General features: G+C 40.0%; 1 protein-coding gene and 1 long non-coding RNA gene across 2 annotated transcripts in view; both read right to left on the bottom strand.

Annotated features, from left to right (window-relative positions):
• LOC140148559 (macrophage mannose receptor 1-like) overlaps positions 1 to 24,222 on the bottom strand; it is a 65,697-nt gene that overhangs the window by 24,958 nt on the left and 16,517 nt on the right. The window lies entirely within an intron of this gene.
• Positions 7,089 to 12,383, bottom strand: LOC140147701 (uncharacterized). The gene is made up of 3 exons (XR_011858389.1): positions 12,259 to 12,383; positions 8,442 to 8,638; positions 7,089 to 7,612 (listed from the first exon to the last, which is right to left on the bottom strand). It is a non-coding gene; the product is annotated as an uncharacterized lncRNA (long non-coding RNA).

Consider the following 24,222-nt stretch of genomic DNA (forward strand, 5'->3'; position numbering starts at 1 on the left):
GCTTCCGGAATCACATTCACAGGCGAATAATTGGAACGTAGCCAAAGAAATCTGTTGCGCTGTGAATGTGGTCCAGGAAAGGTGTCGCATGTCAGTGCATTTTGCTGTTGTGTCAGTTGGACAACTGCATAGTTAGTGACATGTGTTTAGAGTAGAGTATTGAGGCAATCCTGTGTGTAATTTTGGTTGATTTTGATAGACAGGATTTTAAGATATGACCTTGTAAAAAATTATAAGTTTCTTTTTTTTTTTAGTGTAATATGTATTTCATGCTGAAATAGCCTATTAGACTATGAGACATGGGCATTTATCTTTCACTTCCGTAGTCCACTCTTGGGCAGAACATGAAAACATAACAAATCAAGAGTAAATATATGTCTGAATTAATATTCAAAAAGTTCCCACGTTTTACTTTACTCATTTAGGAGTTATTTGGGGTTAAAGATGGGGTTTTCGTGATTTTTTTTCCATTTTTGCCCAAAAATGTCAAATATTAAAATAGCTGTAACTTTCAAAATAAATTGAGTAGAAATTTCATTTCTATAGTAGATGTTACATGTCACATGGATGTCTAACACTAGTGAATAAAAATGTCACAGCACAACTCTAAAATATAAAAAATGGCAAAAACCATATTTTTGTGCTATTTTGGCCATTTTGACCTAAAAATGTAATTTTGCATGGGGAAAAAAATAAATATATATTTTATTGATTTAAAAATATGTCATTATCATGATTATATCAACCTAGTTATTCTGAACAAAAAAGTTAATGATGGTGAATGTCTGTGACCTATAGTTTTTGATCTATGGCCCTTTCAAATTATAGCTTGTTTTTGTCAATTTTTTTGGGCAAAATGGAAAAAAAATCACTTAAAAACACATTTTTAACCCCAAATAACTCCTAAATGAGTAAAGTAAAACGTGGGAACTTTTTGAATATTAATTCAGACATATCTTAACTCTTGATTTGTTGTGTTTTCATGTTCTGCCCAAGAGTGGACAACGAAAGTGGAAAACCAAGGGCCGTAGAGACGCATGGCTTATAATAGTCTATATGGTTTTTGTCTCGCCCGATAAGGCAGGAGACTATATAATCACTTTTCCGTATGTATGTGTGTAGGGGTGTATGTGTGGGGGTGTGTATGTGACAAATTTGGTTAAAGTTTTGGTTAAAGTTTGCCTTCCGCCTATTTTCTCGGAGACTATGAGTCGCACATTCCTCAAACTTGGTGGGTGGGTGCATCTTGACCCGAGACAGAACCGGTTTGTATTGGTTAGTGGGTCAAGGTCACTGAGGTCATGTAGGGGTCATCTGAGGTCAAATTAGTAAAACTGTCGATGGGCATGAAACTTGGTTGGTACAGTCAACATTTAAAGCCAAATTTTGGAAGGTCATTTCAAGGTCACCAGGGGTCATCTGAGGTCAAATTAGTAAAAACTGTCGTATGGGCATGAAACTTGGTGGGTACAGTCAACATTTAAAGCCAAATTTTTGGAAGGTCATTTCGAGGTCACTAGGGGTCATCTGAGGTCAAATTAGTAAAAACTGTTGTATGGGCATGAAACTTGGTGGGTACAGTCAACATTTAAAGCCAAATTTTTGGAAGGTCATTTCAAGGTCACCAGGGGTCATCTGAGGTCAAATTAGTAAAAACTGTTGTACGGGCATGAAACTTGGTGGGTACAGTCAACATTTAAGGCCAAATTTTTGGAAGGTCATTTCAAGGTCACCAGGGTCATCTGAGGTCAAATTAGTAAAAACTGTCGTATGGGCATGAAACTTGGTGGGTACAGTCAACATTTAAAGCCTAATTTTTGGAAGGTCATTTCAAGGTCATCTGAGGTCAAATATCAGCCAGATAATCGTGCCCAGCCGATAACCACCGAATTCATTTACCTCTACTAAAAGTAATCGCAAAAGCAGGTGGTCACGAAAGCAGGCGAGACTCGTGGTTCGAGAACCGCCTTGTCTGGAAGGCATATCGTAAAAACCCCGTCTACAAGCATATAGAATGCTTCTGATGGAAAGCTACATTAATCCAGGCGCCATTATGGAGTTTGAGCAAATAAATTACGGATCCAAGCATATACAAACAAGTATTATCTTAAGACCAATCTATTGTATTGGTATATTTACGCTTGCTTCAATTAATTTAGCTTTCATAAAAAACACTATATATGCTTGTAGACGGGTTTTACGGTTCATCAAAAACTATGGGTCACAGAAATAAGTTGGTGTGAACTTTTTTAATTTAAAGATCCAGCTCAATACATTGATATACATTTCTTGTCAAATAAATAAATTTTCACTCCCCAAAATAGTGTAAAAGCATTTTAGGTAAAAAATTATAAAAATCATGAAAAAAAGCATGTTTTAACCAAAATTTGATGGAATACAGCTGGGTATTATTTTTCAATTATGCTTTCGGTGATATTTTAGGGTCATTTAGTCTATTGCAGAAACTTGTTTTTTGCAAGTCCGTCCATAGAACAGGTTTTCGCACACCTTATATTAATTTTCCGAACACCAAGACCACTGAAATTAGGAAAATTGGGCATCTACCTTCCACAGAACCAAATCACCAATAGAAAGTAGTCTAGGTCCATGCCAGGGATATTAAATGTATTTTGAAGATGTCAATTGTGTATCAAAATGTCAAAATGTTGTGTATGCAATAAATAAAATGACTCCCAAAATTTGCTTATGCTTTGAAACTTTGATTATTTTGTTTGTATTTAGTGGTTTTTTTAATAACATATGGGTACAAAAGCTACTCCCAGTCCATGAGTATGGGTACGCAGTGGTACAGGTCTGAAAGTCAAACCAAAATAGGGTATGAGTAATGGTACGGGAACAGAGCCATGGGCATGGAAATTGGCACTCGAGTACAAGTACTACAACTACAAGTCTGCTGATTTGACAGTTTTGGACAATTTTTCAATTGGGACGCATATTTAGGGACTTTTTGATTTGAGTTTAGGTGTTTCTTACAAGAAATCAACCCTCTGGAGTGGCACATCCCTGTAGACCTTATAAGGCTGTATCAAAATGATTGTTACCCAACAGTTTCCTGTACAAGTACAAAAAGACACAAAATCACCTAATCAATATATAAATTTCTGTCATTTCAAGAGGATGCTATGTTGCAAATATCACAACTTTATTTAATATGTCAATCATTTTGATACAGCCTGTAATATGGCCTCCCATTATCCCATATAGTTTTTGCCTGCCAAAATTATTTCTCCCCCGCACATGAATAATGTAACGTGACATTTTCACAGAACATTTGTGCTTTTCACGCTTAATGCAGATACCACAAAAATAATAACTGCTCAAATAATAATTGTGTTCATTCATGTATAGGACTGCAAAAAAACTGGTATCCTGTAGTTCAAAATTGGCAAAGCACACACAATTACATGTGTGAAAATTCCCACATTTTATGTCAAACTTTATGTCACAGACCAGGGACTTGTGAAATTTGGTAAATAATAAATATCTGCTGTGAAACAAACTTAGACCCCGTTTACACAGAGCCTGAAGTCGACTTTAGCAGACTTTGAACTCGACTTCATTTGTGTGTAAACAGGGTTGTCGCATTTTAAACTCGACTTCAGAAGTCGACTTCGAATGATGACCCGGAGCAACATTTGTCGAATTCAAAGTCGACTTCAAACTCGACTTTTGCAGTGTAAACGAACGCGTAATTAGAAATAATGGTAATTTGAAACATGAGCAAGTGATGGCATAAAATTTGAATTCATAATTTGTTTTGAAGTCGACTACCGTGTAAACACCCCGTCAAGAAATAATTTATGCTAATCCTTAGTCGCAATCTGAATTCGATGTCGCAATTGAAGTCGACTTCTCTCTGTGTAAACGGGGTCTTAGATAAGTAATTCTCTGGCCATGGGTAGTGATGGCTGGCAAAAGGAAAGGGGAAAATGGTGCTTTAAGTTAATTGATAACCTTATCTACATATGAGACAAAATAAATTCACACCAAAAAACAGGTAATATTGTTCAGCAAATTAATTCTTATATTTATTTAATAAAGTTTGTTGTAGAAAAATAATTGATCAGGATACACTTACCCAATAAATTTTAAATAATCAGCAGTACTATTTCCAAAAGGTACGCTTGACCAATAAAAATTTAGATTTATCAGTATCTTTTCATGGAAGTACATACTTCCATGATATGATCAATTGAACAAGATACACCTTTCCTGTAAATCATTCAATCTGATCAAAATCCTATCAGTGGCGTAACTAGGGTTGGTAGCGCCTGTGGCAAGAAACAAAATTACGCCCCTACCCCCACCCGAGAATATCTTGGACGCTGGGGTGATAAAAAGACATGAAATTGCAATCATGCTCATGCATGCCAAATGGTAGGTTCAATATTTTTTTAAGTGAGGCCGATTTGTCGCCCCCCTAGTGGTAGTGCCTGGGGCACATTGCCGCCCCCCCCTTGTCCCCCCTAGTTAGGCCACTCAATCCTACTATATACAGCACTATTTTTTTGGAGCGATTGCCGAATAGGGTGCAACTCTACTAGTCTTATTACAAGACTGCCCTACCAGAGCTGCCAATATTTGAATCTTGAAAAAAAGGGAGATTTCCTGTTGCAATCAGGAGATTTGTCAAAATGTGTACATCTTAAGGCAGCTGTGTACTCTAGACATTGTTTCTTTCAAGCAAAATTGAGTTTTCTTGATATGTTTGTACTTTGTTATGTTTTTTATAAATACAAGGAATGAAAATCCAGATTTGTAAACTCCAACTGCAATATTCTAAGGATTTTATTTCACTATTCCACTCGTGTTTGAAATTGAAAAGGTCAAGGTCAATAGGCCTCAATGGTAGGGCCTACTTGACATATTTTGCTGTGTTACCTAGGTAACGAAGCATCCAAGATATTACAATCCTATCCTTATTTGATTTGTTTCATCAAAACGAACATTTTGATACCTCTTTTGGCCAAATCGGAGCACTTTGATGTTTTCGACCCCCAAAAAAAAAAAAACGTGACCTTTGACCTTGTTGGTTATAACTCAAGAACGGTACATCCTAGATAGGTCAAACTATACATTTTCTGAATCCTTGTGACTAGGGGAATCCAATGGAATGGTTTTTAACACAATTTGAGCAAGTTTAAAATTTTGACCCTATGCAAAGTTTGATGACCTTTTACCCCCTTGGGGCCAGTTTATATTTTGGGAACATCCTGATTATGTTTTGGGGTCATCTCAGGAACCTAAATAAGTTGGTTTGGTTTGGTCCTGTGGGGTGCACAGAAAGTGGTCCTAGCTCCCGGCCCCGAGTAAATTGAAGTAAAAATAGTTTATGCATAGATACTGTATGGATATAATTAAGATAATGCCACACTTTGTATAGGGCACTATGGGTTTGGGATTTTCTTTTGCTACATTAGTGGAACCAATGTTTTTGACATCCTTAACCTGAAAGGATGAAAATTTGATTGGTTCCATTTTTTCTATGCCCCTGTGGTTCCCACAAGGGCAGAAGAAGGTCACAGTGGGGCCAAAACTTTTAAGTTTAAAAGTTTTAAAAACAGTCCCATCATGTGTTATGTATCTCAAATTGTTCTTCTCATTACAGGAAATAAAAAGTCAATTGTCATATTTTTCTACAGTGCTTAGTTCAGGAGTTATAAGGCCGAATAGGTCAAATGTCAAAATTTTCATTCACAGAATTAAAATAAAAATGGTCCGATTTATTCGAAACTGGCGTTAAATTACTCCCCTTAACATAAGAAATCTCAAACATATACTTAATTCATAATTTTGGTGCAATTTGTATTGTCCTTCCCCCCATCAGATTTAATGCAGCCAAAGTCCAATAGAAATATGTACATCCGATTTTGAGGTCAAACATTTCTCAAACAAATTATTTTCTTATTTAAAGTTTGTCAAGAGGAGTAATATGAGATAAAGCGTGATTGAATCAGTGCATTGAAGTTTGGCCTCTATGCATGAGATATTTGACATTGACCTTAACTAAGGTCAAACTCCTGAACTAAGCACCCTAGTGTAATATGGCAATTGACTTTTATATTCCTAGCAATATGAGATATATTACAATATGATAGAACAAATTTTACAGTTTGGCCCCATTATGACCTTTGACCCCTATTGGGCAGCATAGGGGGCATAGCAAAAAATGGAACCAAGTCAAGTTTTATAATTTGAGGTGTAAGGATGTCAAAAATTATTGGTTCCACTAATGTAGCAAGACGAAATGCTAACTCAAATATCACCCCATAGCGCCTCTATACTAACTATAGGTCATTGGGAAAATTTGCCCCTTTTCTGCTGTAACTGAATAGGAAATACTTCGTCATGATGAGAGGAATACATTGGTATTTTTTTAAACTAAGTTTGACCAACATTGAAATTTCACCCTGCTAATTTGTCATTTTAGAATTATGCAAATTAGGCACTGGCTATTCCACTACTACACAAGACTTGAAAAAGCTTTTGTGTGAGCTTTTGTAAAATGCATGCATACAGCATGGGAAATAAAGTTATAAAAGGTAACATATCTAAAAGTTAAATAAAACAATTGTAGTTTATTCCTGACTGTGAGGGGTGGTGCAATAATTATGTGTACTCCCGGGTGGTGAATTATAGGGGGGGGGGGAGCATTTTTGGCGGGCCCAAAGGGGGGGGAGGCAAAGATTTTTTGGCAGGTTGAAAGGGGGGGGTCAAGCAATTTTGGCAGGTCAAAAGGGGGGGGGCAAGCAGTTTTTGGCACAGATATTTTGTGCACCGTTTCTATATTACGACCTAAAAAGGTGTAGGAAAACGCTAGGAACACATTAAAATATGCAAAATTTCCTGCTCGCATTATATGATAAGACAATTTAAGGTTTTAAATTCAGGTTCCCAAAGATTTTGCTGTGTAAGGAGGGGTGGGCAAAGATTTTTGGCACATGAAAAGGGGGGGCAAAGGTTTTTGGCACATCAAAGGGGGGCCAAAGATTTTTGGCACAGCCAGAGGGCGGCAAGCAATTTTGGCAGACCATTTTGAGAATTCACCACCCCGGGGTACACATAATTATTGCACCACCCCTGACAGCAACAGCATTCATAGCAATTCCAAGAACAGTGGAATCTTAAAACCCAAAAGTGCCAGGGCCTAGAATTTTAGTTCACATTTCAGGAATTTGTGTTATCACTTATCAGGAAAATTGATACATATAATGTATATACTCTGGAAAAGTTTTGTGTTATCAGGAATTTTTATGTTGGCAGATTTTATTGTAATGAGTTTCCACTGTTCTTGGTATAACAATGACTCATCAGTTTCTGGGGCGGGGTAGTGCAATTGGTTATTTTTAGGAGGGTCCATCACATCAACACTGGGCCAGGTCCCAGGTCTACTTCATCAGCAACAGCAGCTTCCACATGATTGGTGGCCTACATGAATGATCAATCCTGGCTGATGTTGACCAGAATGCTGCAAACAACAATATATTATCACAGGCACACTATCCAGCACCATCAAAGCGGGCATCAAAGCAGGGGAACTTCTTCTTGAGGTGACCATTCAGGTGTTCAATCAGAACTTATATCCTGAGCTCTGAAAATCAGTGAGAGAGAGAGAGAGATACTGTTATATTAGACAATGAATAAAGAAAACCCTGTTCTACAGGCCTGACCGACCTAGATTTTGAACAAATTGGGAAAAAAAAAATTTCCTGTACAACTGAATGCCAACCCAAATTTCGAACATTTCAAGAACAATTTTTTTTCCCCCAATGGAAAAATATTTACAGATTTTGGTGATTTTTGGGTCATTTCCAAAAAAAAAAAGCCAGACTGACCGACCATACTTGAACCTGAGGCCCGTCCGATCATAGGACAGGGTTTTTTTATCGCCTTATGGGCGATTTGGACATGTTAAAGGTTAAATCTTCTTAATTCCAAGGGGAGAACCTTATACAACACTACATTAAAGCTTTAATTAAAAACCAATCTTCCTGGCAATAGGGGCTCCCGGTTCTGGCACTCAGTGTATCCATGGGTACTAATGCTCGCTTTTAAATTTCACGAAATTTGGGGGTATTTTCAGATAAAGAAAAGAGATTTGTGAAACACAACAAATAGGGGTCATTTTCATACCACTTATTTGCAAAATTAAAAAAGACCCTCTTCATTAACGAATCACAATCCTATGCACGCTTATTATTCTGTGCGGTGCACATTACATCACATCAATTTATTATATGTCGCATACAACCGTAGTCCAGTGTCGTGCAATATGTCCTACACGTTTCCGACAAAAAGGTGTTGGCCCTATATTAGAAATATTGTTTGTGTTTTATCGATGATACAGGGAGACGGAGGGGTTCTGGATCTGCCACTGTCATGCCTACTTCCCCCTTTCATAAAAATCATAAATAAATTACCTATTGCATGTCTTCCTCCGCTTCTGTGCTAAGCTCATGTCTCGAACAGAGGTCATCATCAATGTATGGTTTTCAAGTATAGCCAGAATTTCTGAGCTGTCCTTGCAGCTTTACTGTCGTCATGCTGCTTGACCAAGATTGTGCCACTATCATGACTACATTGTGGATTCTTCACCAGGCGTTGATGATACTATTACCTGTATTCATGAAATTAACAGTACTGAGATTGAATAAATACATGATGGAAGTACACTTTGCATTGTTGATATACCGTAACCGGACTAACCGGGGTATAAATGTAAAATGCACGATTTCATCATGGACCTCGAGTCAGTAAAGTAAATTTTGAGATTTTCTCAAAAACTCAATTTATAGGAATGTGATTAAATGCTAATTGGATTCCTTCAATCATTTCCTTTTTTTATGTATTTTTGTTGTTGTTTTGTATTGTTTGTTTGTTGTTGAAAAAAAAAGTCAGGGTCAGGCCAAAGTTAGGGTCTTTCGGGTTACCCCAATAGGTGGCGTAACTAGGGTTGGTAGCGCCTGGGACAAGAAACAAAATTGCCCCCCTCCCCCGAGAATATCTTGAAACAATTGCGCGTGGAGCTCACAAAATGTTAGATAAATAAAGCATACCACTTATTAATTTTGGTCACTAGAAGTTGAATATCGGTCTTAAAGTGTTCTTTTTTAACTTAGTTTGTGCTGTAATGTGTGTGAGCAAACAAAAATTTTGACTTTCATCGCTTGGAGGGGCACAGAATCGATGCTGAATTGGTCAATTTGGCGGCCCCTAAGGTTAGCGCCCGGGGCACGTTTTCTAAAGGACTGAGTTCGTACATCACTGCTGGTATTATTTTTTCCAGATTTTCTTCAACAAATTAATTGCACTGCCAGCCATCCAGTGCATATTATTTTCCACAACTTCCACAAGGTCCTTTGCACTCTAGACGTTGCGCGCATAGTACGCGATGGTTAACACATAAACATGATAAAACTAAAAGGAACCCTGATTGAATAATTGTATACATCAGGTAAATTCGCTAATTCTTGGCCAAGGGAACCAAGGGAGCACAGTGTGCCAGTCAGGGTCTTAGGCAGGATTGAAGGTTTGGGTATGTAAATTCGAAAAACTGGATGTGTAAATTTAAGATTTGTGTAACAAAGTATCAGGCCATGCGGGCAAAAACTGGGTATGTCATTACAAATTTGGGTGTGTAAAACACTCCCTACACGGCTGGCTGTCTAGCCCTTGGTGCCAGTGCATTGATTGGTCACCCCAGGTGAAATAATAAATAAATAAATAAACTCGAACATTATGAACGCATGCGCAGATAGCATGCATGGCCAGAAGAAAGCATGCCCGGGCATACACACGCGCCTTACATAGTCATTATATGCTACATCATACATGTAATGGACGCACACCACGCATGATCGTATATATCGCATATTTCAAACTACAACGCAAACACACAACCTTTGATACAAACCAATCACACCAAGTGCGTTGCCATGGTTTGATTCACTTCCTCGTTACTAACATAGCTTAACATCATGACATGACAGCTCACGCTGACGTACATCTCACAGTGAACGCAAAAAAACGTCACGCTATGTCACTGTCAGGCTGCGCATGTGCGACCGCTGCGTTCATTTAATTGGAATTTTACTTACCTGGCTGTATTATTGAAGACCGAATTAAAAAGTCTAGTTTGCGTCTGACGTCCTGTTAACCAGACCAAAAATGCCGTACTGCGCAGATCAGCAACCAATCACACCGCGCCGCTGCCCTGACGTCAGACGCAAACTAGTCGTTTTAATTCGGTCTTCTAAATAGTTGTAGTCAGCTGGTAGTAGTATCAATTCAATTATAAAAAAATAATAAAATTAAGTATTTCTTGGCCAAACTGGAACATGCGCGTTGCGTCCATGAAGCGTGTACGCAGTCAGCAGTGTAAAGGTCCGTTCATACTACCACTGCATTTGCGATGCGTTGCTTTGCGATGCGGTGCGTTGTCGCACTGCTGCCATGCAGTGCGCTGTCGCACTGCTGCCATGCCATGGTACTGCAAACTACTAACTAGTACTGGTACGGTACTGCATTGCGATATCGCAATAAAGTTAAAGTTCAATACATTTTAACTTGGAAATGCGACGAGTTGCGTTGAGTTGCGGCAAAAAGTAATCAATATATCGACATCGCAAAGCAACGCATCGCAAATGCGGTGTGATACTTTCTTCTGTACCGTACCATGTTATATTCGTGTGTGTTATATCGCGGAGCCACTTGCACTACCCTGATAACACAATGCCGTCGGCCCGACGTTGGCGACTGGTCGGCGAAGTCGGCAAGGGGTCGGGGTCTGCTGAAGTAGTCGGGCGGACATCGGCCCTCGTCACTAAGTGAACGCCGGCCTGCTGACTTTGGGGCGACGCCGGGTTGAGGTCGGCCCTACGTCGGCCCTACGTCACTAAGTGAATGTCGGCTCGCTGACTATGGGGCGACGTCGGGTTGAGGTCGGTGAAATACCGGTGAATGAGTGCCGACCTATAACGTTGTATGGACGTCGTGCCGACGTCCATGACAGAAACAAAGATGATAGGGGCCTATTTTATTTGTTATTATTATTATTATTATTATTATTGTTCTTTAATAATTAATGTTATTATTATATTAGTGTTAATTATTATTATTTTTAATTATTATCGTTGTTGTTTTTCTTGTGAATTGTTCTCTTATTTTTTTATTGACCTTAAAATTGCGTGTGATATGGTTATACGTGTTGGGCCAATGTTATTAATCCATCCATTGACCAAATTTTTTATTTTTACATGTATATTACTTTATAAAGAAAACAAATCAACAAATTTAGTCAATGTTATCAATATTTACAGTAAATTTGATCAAAACATTGCTTATATTAACTTAAAACACTTCATCAAATATAGAAACCTCGGTAGCTCAATCGGTAGAGCACCAGATTTATAAACCGAAGGTCCCTGGTTCGAATCCCGGTAGGTCCATTAAGGTAAGTGACTTGTGTAAATTAAGCTAGGAAATTTGTGTTCGTTGTAAAATAGAGAGTAGGTAAGTGTAAGACTCGGTGTGAGCAGAGTATACGCTACTAAATAATATTTTTGATTTTTTTTTCATGATTTGTCGTCTCATTGGGCTAACTTGCCAATCGTTGGATCGACGTTGGATAATGGTTGGTCCAACGTAGTTCAAGGTCGGGCCGACGTTGTTGAAGTCGGGTTAGGGTCGGCACCGGCTTTTAAGCAGTCGGCATTACGGCGGCCGGTGGTCGAACGAAGTAGGGCCGACCTCGCCGGCAGGACATATACCCAATGAGCAGCCGACATCTGAGCCGACGTTCAGCCACCGTCCATGGCGACCAATACCCGACGTCGGGCCAACCTCTTTGTGTTATCAGGGTAGCGTTCACTGAGCCAGGGGTAGCGCTAGGTCGCTTTTTGGGGTCCCGGACCCACCAAAATAGAGTTCGGACCCCCTGTTTTTAAATTTTCTGCAAGTTCGGGGTCCCTGCAGACCCCAGTTTTTCAATCTAGCGCTATTGCAGACATACTATTTATGCTGCATTTGTGCAACTCGGACTCACCAAACTGTACTCCGGACCCCCCACTTTTTAATTTTCTGCAAGTTCGGGGGTCCCTACGGACACAGGAGTGTTTAGTTCTAGCGCTACCCCTGCACTGAGCATGCTGAGTCTGAGACTGAGTGTTCCAGTTTGACCAAGAAATACTTAATTTGATTATAGTAATTACTATGATAATAAGCATATAATAAACTTACCACAGTCAGTGCAGTATTTAGGTCTTTTCTTGAAAGCTGGACGTTAGAAGATTCAAATCCATGACATATAAAGGCTAGCACTAAAAAGCAGTAGCATTGCAATGGCCCATCACGATGCTGTGCATGCTGTGTGTACAGCCAGGCCTGTGTACAGCAATGGCAATGCCAATGCAATGCAATTCACTGAAAGTTGATCTTACTTCATAATCATATGAGTGCCTTGGTCTCTGGGTTTTATATAATGGATGCCTAGAATGGATAAATAATAATATCAACTCCGACTGATGGAACGTTTTAAGCTTAATCAGTGCATGAGTATGAGTGCAAAACGTCGTCTGCTGCAGCTGTCCTGACCGCCGGTCTCGATCTCTCTGCGGCTCCGTTCGTTGCGTATTTTCACAGGATTTTCACCTGAATAATCGAAGTATCGGCAAATTCACAGTCTCAACAGACTCAACCCCGGACCTAACCGATCGCTTACATGCCAACATAAACGGACCTGTAACTGAACTTTGACTCTATGAGGTTATTACAAAAGCTAAATTTTCTCGAAAACGGCCCATGGATACTGGAATATATATGGCTAAAATTTAGATTTTATGTTTTTCTTCATATGGTATTCATTTGGAGTGATTCCAGTCTGTAATAAAATGGCACAGATCAAATGAATGTCTATGTTTCTCTTTGTTTTATATTTCTAACGAATATGCTCAAAAATCCCTACACCACGTTAATTTGCGTATTTGAGCAATCATGTTTCCCTGAATCCGCGATAGTAGTATTCAGTTAGTCAACAGGCCATAATCCTCCTTCCCCCCCTGACACCGTCTTACACAATGTTCCAAGGCAAAGTTCAGTTTAATATTTACTCATCGTAAAAATACAGACGTTTTATTATGTGATGATGTTGTCTGGATGGGTGGACAGTTGTCACACTGTGGAAAAACAACAACCGGGAATCCGCATTCATTTACAAATAGCATTAAATTAGTATCACATAGTGGCCTCCGTGCAGTGGAAAACCTTAATTCTTTCATCAAAAAGAAATGAAAATGACAAAAAAACCCCGGATCCACCTGTACGCCTATAAAATGGGCACAGAAATTTGTCTCAAATATGAATGAATTTTAAGAAACATACGGGATATGATGAACCAATGACCTGACGCCATGATAGTAGGATCTATTAGTCGTTTTATATACAATGTATATACCGTGTTGTCATAATACCAATATTTGACATAATATATAACGAGTAATATTTAGTATTGTAAATATGCAGTTCATATGCACAAACGAACACTGATCTTTATGATATTCAGGTTGTTGTACATCTCATATAACATGTCATATAGGAGGTCATATGTGTTGACCTTCTCCTATTGTATTTGTTCATCTGTGTATGGAGAGGATTAGCGCCATTAAAACTCCATCAGTATTTGGGCGTAGTTCAGTGAACTCACCAGATTGCTATTCCAAGTACTTTGATAAAATACAGATAATATGTATTAATGGGTCGAGGCGATTGCATTGAAAAACTAATAAATTATTCATAACAGTTACGTAATCAATCGATAGTGCGGACACTTTTCATTTACAAACCACCAAAATTCGTAATCTTTTAGCGTTGGAAAAGAAACCACGTGAATAGAGTGTCATCCCCCTGCCACAACCCTGTACCCATAACCCATCCATAGTAGGCCTACCTTTTCAGTTTTGTCCTATACTTTCTTTTCTTTTCTATTTCTCTGGCACGGAAAGTTGGCCTATGCATATGCGACCCGTGCGTGCGAGTCACATCCCTTGTACGCCAACGCACTAACACCAACGCGCTGCCAGTTAGTTACGGTACGCGCTACCACTGAGTTTTGACAATAAAAAGGCCCGGGAAAAAAAATTCCGGTTTTAACCATTTGTTGACCGTTTTCAACCAAATAAAGTGCAATGCATTTCCCGTATATATTCCTCAATCTCCGGACGATTCATAGGCCTAGAATAAATAATGAAATTGTACACTGACTGTCTGCACCCCGGGTCTCCACGCAGGCACTATCACCACTCTAGTCTATTATACCAGACCACTGTTTCCTACGTTACCTTAGTGATGACGCAAAGACCTGATTCACACGTCGTAGCCTTAATTTCTTGGCTGCCAACCTTGATGCAGTGGCGGTAAATGGGGCGCGTAGATCTGCGTAGGGACGAAAAGCTCGTAAGATCATTATTAAATTATGCGCTGTTGTGCATCTAGATAGCCTGAATCATTTCTTGGCCACCTCGCAGTTGGCAGAAAACGGGGCAATGTTGCTCTGCGTATGGTTTTTTAATGGAAATATTATTACGCGGTTCACACTGTCCTTATTACCCACAATGCCACTGCGATCGATTTTGCATAGCAACACGACAGTTTTTTATGTTATTCTCTTAGTTACCACCAATTTTGGCAAAAATGAACCTCAGATGGTTTAATGGCAATATGTACCCGATCAATGTACCAATAAATCAGAGCTGAAAGTGAAATCATCTCTGAGTCTATTCGCGCACAAGATTTAGCGACTTCCTTTTATTTATATAGACTAGCGGTCACCCGTCTTTCGCGGTTCGTAAATAAATACAATTTTACAAATGCATCACCACCCTCCGAGTTTTTATTGCGAACAATTTTACCAACTCCCTAATTTATTACCGATTGATCAGTCGTTTCATAATTTCATTTAATTCATTTTAGTCAACTTCTTCTTTGTTGCCCCCACCCCCCCCGTGTTGTCCCCTATCCTCCCGTTCTTTCCACTGTTCCCCCTTTAGCTCACATCCCTCTCCTCCCTCTTATCCGCTCTGCCTCATATCTGTCCCTAGTAATTATCATGGTTTTAGTACTTCTTCCTATAGTCAACTGCTACAAAAGTTGTGAATGTGAAACATATCGCCAACCCATGGCACCCATGCACTCTCCTCACTCATTTTGATTTTCCCGTGTTTATTATTCCCCCTTGCTTGAGAGGCAGCGTGTTGATACGCGATGTTGCGAGATGACGCGAACTAAATGATACGCGTTGACGCGGCGTGTTGATACGCGAAGACGCATAATTTTTATGTTTGGCGCGATGTAGTTGTTAGGTGGACATAGTAACTGATGCTCACTATTTTGAGGTCCCTGGATATTTTTTAAGGTATTTTTGCTCATTTTTAGACTTTGATCACTAAGAAAAAAAAAAAATGAGGTGAATATGCAGCGTAACTCGGTAAATGATTAGGTTTGCAAAAGTGAAATTTGCAGTTGCGTCACCTCCGTTCGAGTTTTTATCCCGAAAAGTTTTGCATTTGTTATAGATTAGTTTCCTCTTGTAGCGAGCAATCGTTCCCCTATTGTGTTTATTTGTTCTTGTGCAGGATGCGTTGCCCCATCTATACTTTACTTGTATTATGCTGGGAAAACAATTACTAATGTACTACACCCCTGCCCAATCTTGTGCCTATTTTTGCATTTTTCTTAAAAATTATAGCACATTGGGGACAAGTAAGATATGTATATTATAGGGGCAAGGACTACAACTACGGCACTGGCAATTTTATTTCAGCACAGACAACAGTTGTGGAGTTACAGTCAAAAATGACGGAAAACCAATATTTGATCAATAAATTAATAACTACTTGCTTTGAGTTGCTGAATTTTCAGTACAGTAGTTGTAGTCCTTGCCCCTATAATATACATATCTTACTTATCACCAATGTGCTATAATTTTTGAGAAAAATGCAAAAATAAGCACAAAATATGGCAGGGGTGTAGTACCCCCTTAAATGAGGCTCATGAAAGGTCTTCAGCTGCACGTTTATATAACATCTATCCTCCACCTCCCTTCACCGAGAATGGATTGACCAAATCGATGTTTTAAATGATTTTGGTAGCTTTCTAGAGACAGTATCTTCTGTTCCCGCAGACATTGTTATTCTTGGCGACCTTTATGCTCATGTAGACGACGCTCACGATCCACTTGCACGAGCATTCAAAGATCAGCTGGAACCGGTTGGACTTACACGGCATGTAGCTGAAATCACACACAAGGACGGTCATGTTCTTGACCGTGTCATCAGTCGCGAAACATCCGGTATCATTGCAGGTACTGTTAGTGTTAAGCAAGGGATGCCATCAGATCATCACGCAATCAAATATCACTTCAACCTGCGGCCACCTCATGCGCTGAGAAAGACTTTCAGGTACCGCAAGACTAGGGATATTAACATCAGTGACTTTAAGCGGGACATTGAATCATCGTCTCTCTACACCGATCCTGCTGCCGATCTGGATGATCTTGTCACTGTCAATCAATATGAAACTGTGCTGCAGGATTTCATTGACAGGCATGCTTCCCTTGTCGAAAGAAGTTGTCAGACCAAACTCACCTTGGTACACGGACGAGCTTCGTTTTGCAAAGCGAAGAAAGTGACAAGCCGAAAGAAAGTTTGTCAAATCGAGGTAGATATGCAGGCCTACATTGAGCTTTATAAGCTTATAAGACCATGCTGGTGCTAAGCGAAACTACCACCGCTCGCAAATTGAAGACTGTAGCAGTAAAGACATATTCCGCGTGGTTGACAGTCTCTGTAACCAACCAGCGAGCCTCCTTTGCCAGATCATGAGCCAACGATTTTGCAACTTTCTTCGACGACAAAAGCATGCAGATTCGCTCTACACTTGATTCATCTGATCCACAACTATCTTCTACTGAGACACAATCTGAAGTTTAATGAGTTTTCTAAAGATCATCATGGAATCGGGCACGAAAAGTTACTCACTTAACCCTATCTCCACAGATCTGTTCAAAAAATGCTTCGAAAGCCTGCTGCCAGTCATTGCAGTTGTATCTAAGATAACCAATCTATCGTTGTCGTCGGGCACCATGCCATCAAGCTTTAAAAAGGCACGTGTAACCCCACTGCTGAAGAAAACGACTCTTGACAAGGATGTCCATAAAAACTATCGCCCTGTGTCACAATTCTTCTTCTTCTTCTTCTTCCATGGTTGTGCAGTCCTCATGTAGATGAGTATCAAACGCACTGCGAGGGTGGTCATGCGTGGTACAAGCATGACATAAACAAAACAAATTGTGCGCAAAATAAACAGGTGCGAGAAAAAACTGGTAGCAAGACGATTACTGCCAGCAGGCCCTCAACGCAGTCTTGAAGGCGTTGAGGGAACAGGATGCAGCTGGGTCGGTTGACAGGCTGTTCCAGTCACGGATGGTGCGTGGAAAGTATGAGTTTAAGTAAGCTGTCGAACTACACCGCGGATATTAAAAGCGGGAACCATGGCCTCTGGTGATTGAAGCTAGTGGAGTCATGTACTGGGACCACCTGATGTCGACGAGGTCAAACCGTATGTGATACATCATCTCCAGTCTGCTTTGGAGACGTCCGGTAGCCAAGGTGGACCATTGGAGATCTTGAACCATGGCTGACACACTGCTGGAGCGATCATAGTCACCTGTGACAAACCTAGCACAACTTCTCTGAACCTGCTCAATCTTTCTGATGTTGCGTTGAGTATGAGGGTCCCAGGATGTGGCGGCGTACTCAACTATTGGGCGAATGAAGGTTTTGTAGCTGGTCTCTTTGATCTTGTGTCCACAGTGGCCGATGTTTCTGCTAAGGAAGGCTCTGATGGAATTGGCTTTCTTTGCCACAGTGTCAACATGCATGTTGAAGTTCAGCTTCGAGTCAAGGTGGACTCCAAGATACTTCGCAGATTCAACAAGCTCCAACTCGTGGCCATGGATGGTATATGAAGCCAGGACTGGTTTCCGCTTATTGGTGATTCTTAACACCTGACACTTAGAAGCATTGAACTGCATCAACGAGCGGGTTTCCCACTTGACTAGGGAGTCAAGATCCTCCTGAAGATGTTTGCTGTCAGTGGGTGTTGAGATGCGCTTGTACAAAACACTATCGTCGGCAAAGAGTCTGGTAGTAGACCTGGTAGCACACACTGGCATGTCATTAATAAATATCAAAAACAGCAGAGGGCCGAGCACACTGCCCTGTGGCACACCGGATGTTACTTTGGACGTTGAACTTGTCTGGCCTTCAAGCAGGACTTGTTGTGTGCGTTCACTCAGGAAGTCTCTTGTCCACTCTAACAGGGTCCCCCGTATACCGTAGTATTCGGCCTTCAGGAGTAGATGGCGATGGGAGACCTTGTCGAAGGCTTTGGCGTAGTCAAGCAGGATCAGGTCTATCTGTGACTTGTCATCCAGGCTCTTCGCAAGATCATCAATTGTGACGATTAACTGAGACTCGCATGACCTCCGTTTCCTAAAACCATGCTGGGCGTCGGTGAGGATGTTATAGTCAGACAGATGGCGGATGAAATGGCAGTGCACGATGTGCTCCAGAAGCTTGCTGAGGATTGATGTGAGTGAAATTGGCCTGTAGTTTGAAGCAGTTGAGCGGCTTCCTTTCTTGAAGATGGGCACAATTGAGGCGTTCTTCCACTCAGAGGGAACTACCCCTTGATCAAGTGACGCCTGGAACAAGAGTGTAACTGCAGGTGCAACCTCTTCCGCGGTCTCTTTTAGAAGACGAGCTGGTATCCCATCTGGGCCGGTGGCCTTATGACACCATTGCAATCAACCGTGATGTTGTTAGCTGATGTGTGAGGGCTGTTTCCCATATCTGGTAGAGTCACATCATCGTTGTCACTGACAAACACAGAGCTGAACTGCTTGTTGAGCAAGTTGGCTTTCTGCTTAGGATCACAATGCATGATACCATTCTCTTTCAAAGGAGCCACTCCCAGTTGGTCACAGCGCCTAGATTTTACAAGGGCTCCAAGTTTCTTGTTTCCACCTGGGTCACTGTTGATAACATCAAACACATATTTGTTGTGCGCTTGACGACAGGTCTTCTGAGACTCCTTTTTCAGAGTCTTGTAGAGCATCCAATCACGATCTTTCTTGGTGTATCTGGCTTTCTTAAAAGACCACTTCTTCCTTCTGATGATGCGTTTTGTTTGAGTGTTCATCCATGGTTGGCTACTACGGGTGGAACTCATTTTGGTAGGCACACATTCTGCAAGCACCTTGGTCAATTCGGATTGCAGGTCTTCAGCAAGTTGCTCCACAGGGGTGGATGTAGAATTAATTGCGGTGAAGTTATCAGACCAGGACTTAACTCTGTGGCGGATAACATCCCAGTCAGCCCTTTTCCACAGGAAGATTTTACGACGCACTGGTTTGCGTCTGTAGGCTCTGACATTCATATCCGTAAAGACAATGTCGTGGTCGCTAAGGTCAGGAGCACCTTCACATCTATTAACAAGACTTGGTCTGTTGGTTAACACAATGTCTAACGTGGTATCACCGCGAGTTGGAAAATCTACAAGTTGTTCAAGACCTGCCGACTCCATAGTTTGCAAGAAGGATTCATTGAGGGCCACAGGATACTGGTGGGAGATGATGTGGTTGGTAGCCCAGTCAATGTCGGGTAAGTTTATATCACCGGAAATCCATATTGCAGCACCAGAGTTGGACTGACAAAGATCAAGGATAGTGCGATTGAGTTCATTCATCTTGTCCTGGTTACTGTCAGATGTACGGTACAAAGCACCAATGACAATTGGCTGATTCCTGTTGATGATTTCAACAAATTCAGCGTCAGTTCTAACATCAATCTGGTGGCTGTTTAGACTGCTATGGACAGCCAACAGAACTCCTGCATGGCCATTACTCCTGTCTTTTCGGTACAAGTTGTAGCCGGGTGGAAACACTTCACCATAAGAAATACTAGGCTTGAGCCAAGTCTCACAACCAAATATTATGTCTGGTTTGATAAGGCTCCAGAACTCAAAACGCTTTGCGAAAACACTTTGGAAATTTACTTCAAGTGTGCGCAGGTTGTTAACGTTGGCTGTGGGACTATTGGTAGGTTTAGAGGGAGATGATTTAGCCATGGGTGAACCTGGTTGGCAGGAGCTGGTAGAACTACAACTCCAACTGTAAAGGAGTCAAAAATACCAGGTGATATGTTTGCGCCACCGCACTTGTAGCATTCCCATGGCGAGTCATTTCCAGCCAGTACTTCAAAAACAGGATCGGATAAACCAACACAGTCCGAGTGGAACCACATGTAGCACGAGTCACAAAGAATGCTTGCTTTGGCTCCCTTGTATGATGTACATGCCTTTTTACACTCTCCACAAGGGTACTTGGGAGTTCTGGGGCCAGGGTTGGGTTCAATGTTCCCAGACCCTATGATGAGGTTTGGCGAGTAGGTAAGCTTACACATTGCTGATGATGGTAAAGAGCAACATGTAGGATTGACTGATAAATTAGTGATAATCATAAATTAATGTTATTAAAGCAGTTTAGTTTAGCATGATGATCCGCTGTCACTGACTGGGAGTGTGAGCATTACACAAATATTGTAAAGATGGCTGCCACACGAATGGTGGATTTAATCAGGTTCCTCGGAAAGGTGTTAGAGAGATGCTCTCTCGCACAAGTTCAGGACTATTTCGCAAGCAACAACTTATATGCTGAAGCGCAATCAGCCTACCGCAGCAACCATTCAACCGAGACTACGTTGCTACGGGTTCAAAATGACATTCTTCAAGGGCTGGATAGTAATCAGGAAGCAGTGCTTGTCTTGCTAGATCTAAGCGTTGCATTCGAGACTATAGACCATGAGATTCTTCTTCAGCGCCTTGAGAAACGCTAAGGCATAGGTGGTGTGGCACTTTCTTGGTTCCGATCTTACTTAGCAAATCGAACCCAAAGCGTTGTCATCAGAGACTCTGAATCTTGTCAGCACGAACTTGTGTATGGAGTCCCTCAAGGTTATGTGTTAGGGGCGCCATTGTTTAAGTTTACATTCCATAGCGCTCCACTAAGTGATATTATCAAGAAGCACAACATTGTACGCGTACAACACCCAGATCTACCTCTTATTCAAGCCATCTGAGAAAGATTCTACCATGCGTCGTATTGAATTGTGCGTGAAGGATATCAAGATACAGCTCGTCTCAAAAAAAATTGTGCAAGTAAAAAGCGCCCTCTTTGGCAATTAAAAATACTGTTGTGACATGATGCTTACATCAACGTCAAGGGCGAAGTCTTAGTTTGCAAATGCTGTTTGTTCTGTTCAATTTGCTTGTTTTAATCTCGAGATATGTTTAGTTAACAACAAAAGGTTATAGTCACAATTGTGCCACTTTTACTAGGGAATAGCTCTGTACATGTAAATAAATGATAGTATCAAGTTATCAGAGTGAAAGAATGCATTGATTACACAATACAAAATTGTTTTTACCGTTTTATCATGATATTATGATTCTCTTTTACCACTTGAAACAGATTAAAGATAAATAAACATTTCACATTCTGCTGTAAAATTAAATACATGTAGTGTTCTCTTTGTCACTCAAGACATGTTAAAAAGCAAACAAATACTCCATAGTCTGTTGTGAAATTAAAATCATGTCAACGAAATATCGTATACGTTTGAAATTATACTGAGCAATTGTTACATAATCATTTCTAATCCTACAAATAATTGTTCTTTTATTTACTGTACTGTACAGGTATTTTGATATAACCATGATAACATTCAATTTTCTAAAAAGTGGCACAAAAGGGTTTTTATACATTTGTGTTTAGTGAAGCAGATCTCTGGATTGCCGAAACTAAAATGAATGAAACAAACGGTATTTAAAAGCTAGGACTGCTTCCTTGACGTTGATGTAAGCATCATGTCACAACCGTATTTTCTAATTGCCAAGGATGGCGCTTTCCACTTGCACATGTTTTTTTGAGATAGGCTGTATGGGCTGTTTGCAAACAAACTCCAGTTCAACGACGAGAAAGACTTATTGGTAGCCAAATTGAATTTTAAACATATAAGCTATTATAGGCAACACCAACATTAATCGGGTATAGAATAGAAATACCACTATACATACACAATACATAATCGAATTTGAATTCGTGCATCTGCTCTGTGTGCTCATCGCGTTGGTTTGCCAGGTAAAGGTAGTCAGCCTACCATTTTTCTTGTAGGACGGTCTTGATTTTTGCAATTTATAGTAAAAGTCCACATAGGTCCCCAAGTTTTATTCAGATATTAAAAGATTAGATTCCCATAAAGACGAAACAGTAATCTTTAGTAGGGACCTATTTAATTTTTACATAGATTTTTCATAATCTTTTCGGCATTTATTTTTGCTAAATTCAGAAAACATTTTGGCGTATATAAAATTGAAATAAAATTATCTGCCTTCTAAACGACACCAACTGTACCACAATTGGGTATCACGAATCGTTATATATGTTGTGCAGTTAATATTCATACTACACCCCTCGATAAATTTGTGTCTATTTTTGCATTTTTCTCAAAAACTAATAACACACTGGTAACAAAAGTTATGTGTATTATAGGGGCAAGGAATCAATTACTACACTGGAATTTCAGTGACCCAAGACAAGCGGTTCGTTATTTATGATAAGAAATAAGGTACCGCTAGGATGTACCTCATTTCCTATCATATATGCTGAACCGCTTGTCTTGAGTTACTGAAATTTCAGTGTAGTAATTGGATCCATTGCCCCAATAATATACATAACTTTTGTTCCCAGTGTGTTATTATTTTTTGAGAAAAATGCAAAAATAGTCACAAATTTACCACAGGGGTGTAGTACCCCCTTAAACATAGGATGCTTCAGTTTTATATTAAAAAAAATAATTCATCGAAAACCTATCGACTCGGCTATTTCAAAAATGATAATCAGTCTTCCTCAGAATGTGCAATAATTAGCATTGAAATCAAGTTGTTTTTACGCAACACTTGAAAAACACTTGGTCCGATGACGAATGCCGACGTGCTTCTAACTACGAGTATGAATAATTGTGCAGAACATAAATATGACGGTGTCCGTATTTTGCTCGTTTTGAAAGTTGTGACTGTAAAAAGGTACTAACTTTTCTCGCACCGACGAAGACGAAATCCCTTTAATTTGTAAATCTCTGAAGTCTGGCTCTAGTGGTTGTGATGATATTAAACCTGACATTATTATATAAATCTGGGAGAGCTTCAATTGCTTTACCTCTTGCTCATATCTCTTCAATTCATCTTTAAGTCCTGGCAGTGTTCCAAACAAATTAAAAATTGCCAAGGTTGTTCCTATCTTTAAAAATGGGGAAAGCGATATTATTAGCAATACCTATTTCCGTGTTACCCGTTTTCTCAAAAATATTAGAACGTTTAATTCACAAAAGGCTGTATAGTTTTATTTCCCGATATAATTTAATCACCAAAATTCAATTTGGTTTCCGTTCAAATTTTTCTTCCGAAATGGCTATCTTTCAAATAAGAAAAAACATACTCTTGGCATCTTTTTGGACCTCTCGAAGGCATTTGATACCAACGCACTGCATTTAATTGTTCTATTGTGTCCGATTTGAGCGCTGACATATTGGAAAATGTTGCCAGTCAATATTCATGATAGTGTACATTCAAAGTCCAGTTATCAAAATTGGGTGACTTGTGTTTGGCAGGTGTGAAATACATCTGACTTGGTGTTTTAATTACGTAACGCATAAAGGTTTGGGCATCATTGAATGGCTATATGTTTAGTTTCTATAATAATAATGATTATTTTCTATATTCATTCCTTTCTTTTCTTTTCTCTGTACTCATTCTTTCTTATGCCTACACTTTAAGGGCCTGTCACTCCCTCGCTCTCCTTCTCCCCCTCTCCCCATCTTCCTTTCTTTTCCTCCCCTCCAATCTCGATCACCCATCCGCTTCTCATCTTTTCAACCTTCGACCCCTCCTTCACTCCTTCACTTGCCCCTGGCTTTTAAAATGGATATTCGTGATAAGAACCCCATTTGACTTTATTGAATAGGCCTATACCATGATAACAACATAATACTGCGAAGGAATTAATTACAGAAAGTGACACAGACAGATCTA

The sequence above is a fragment of the Amphiura filiformis genome, chromosome 3, assembly GCF_039555335.1.
Source record: "Amphiura filiformis chromosome 3, Afil_fr2py, whole genome shotgun sequence".
NCBI lineage: Eukaryota > Metazoa > Echinodermata > Ophiuroidea > Amphilepidida > Amphiuridae > Amphiura > Amphiura filiformis.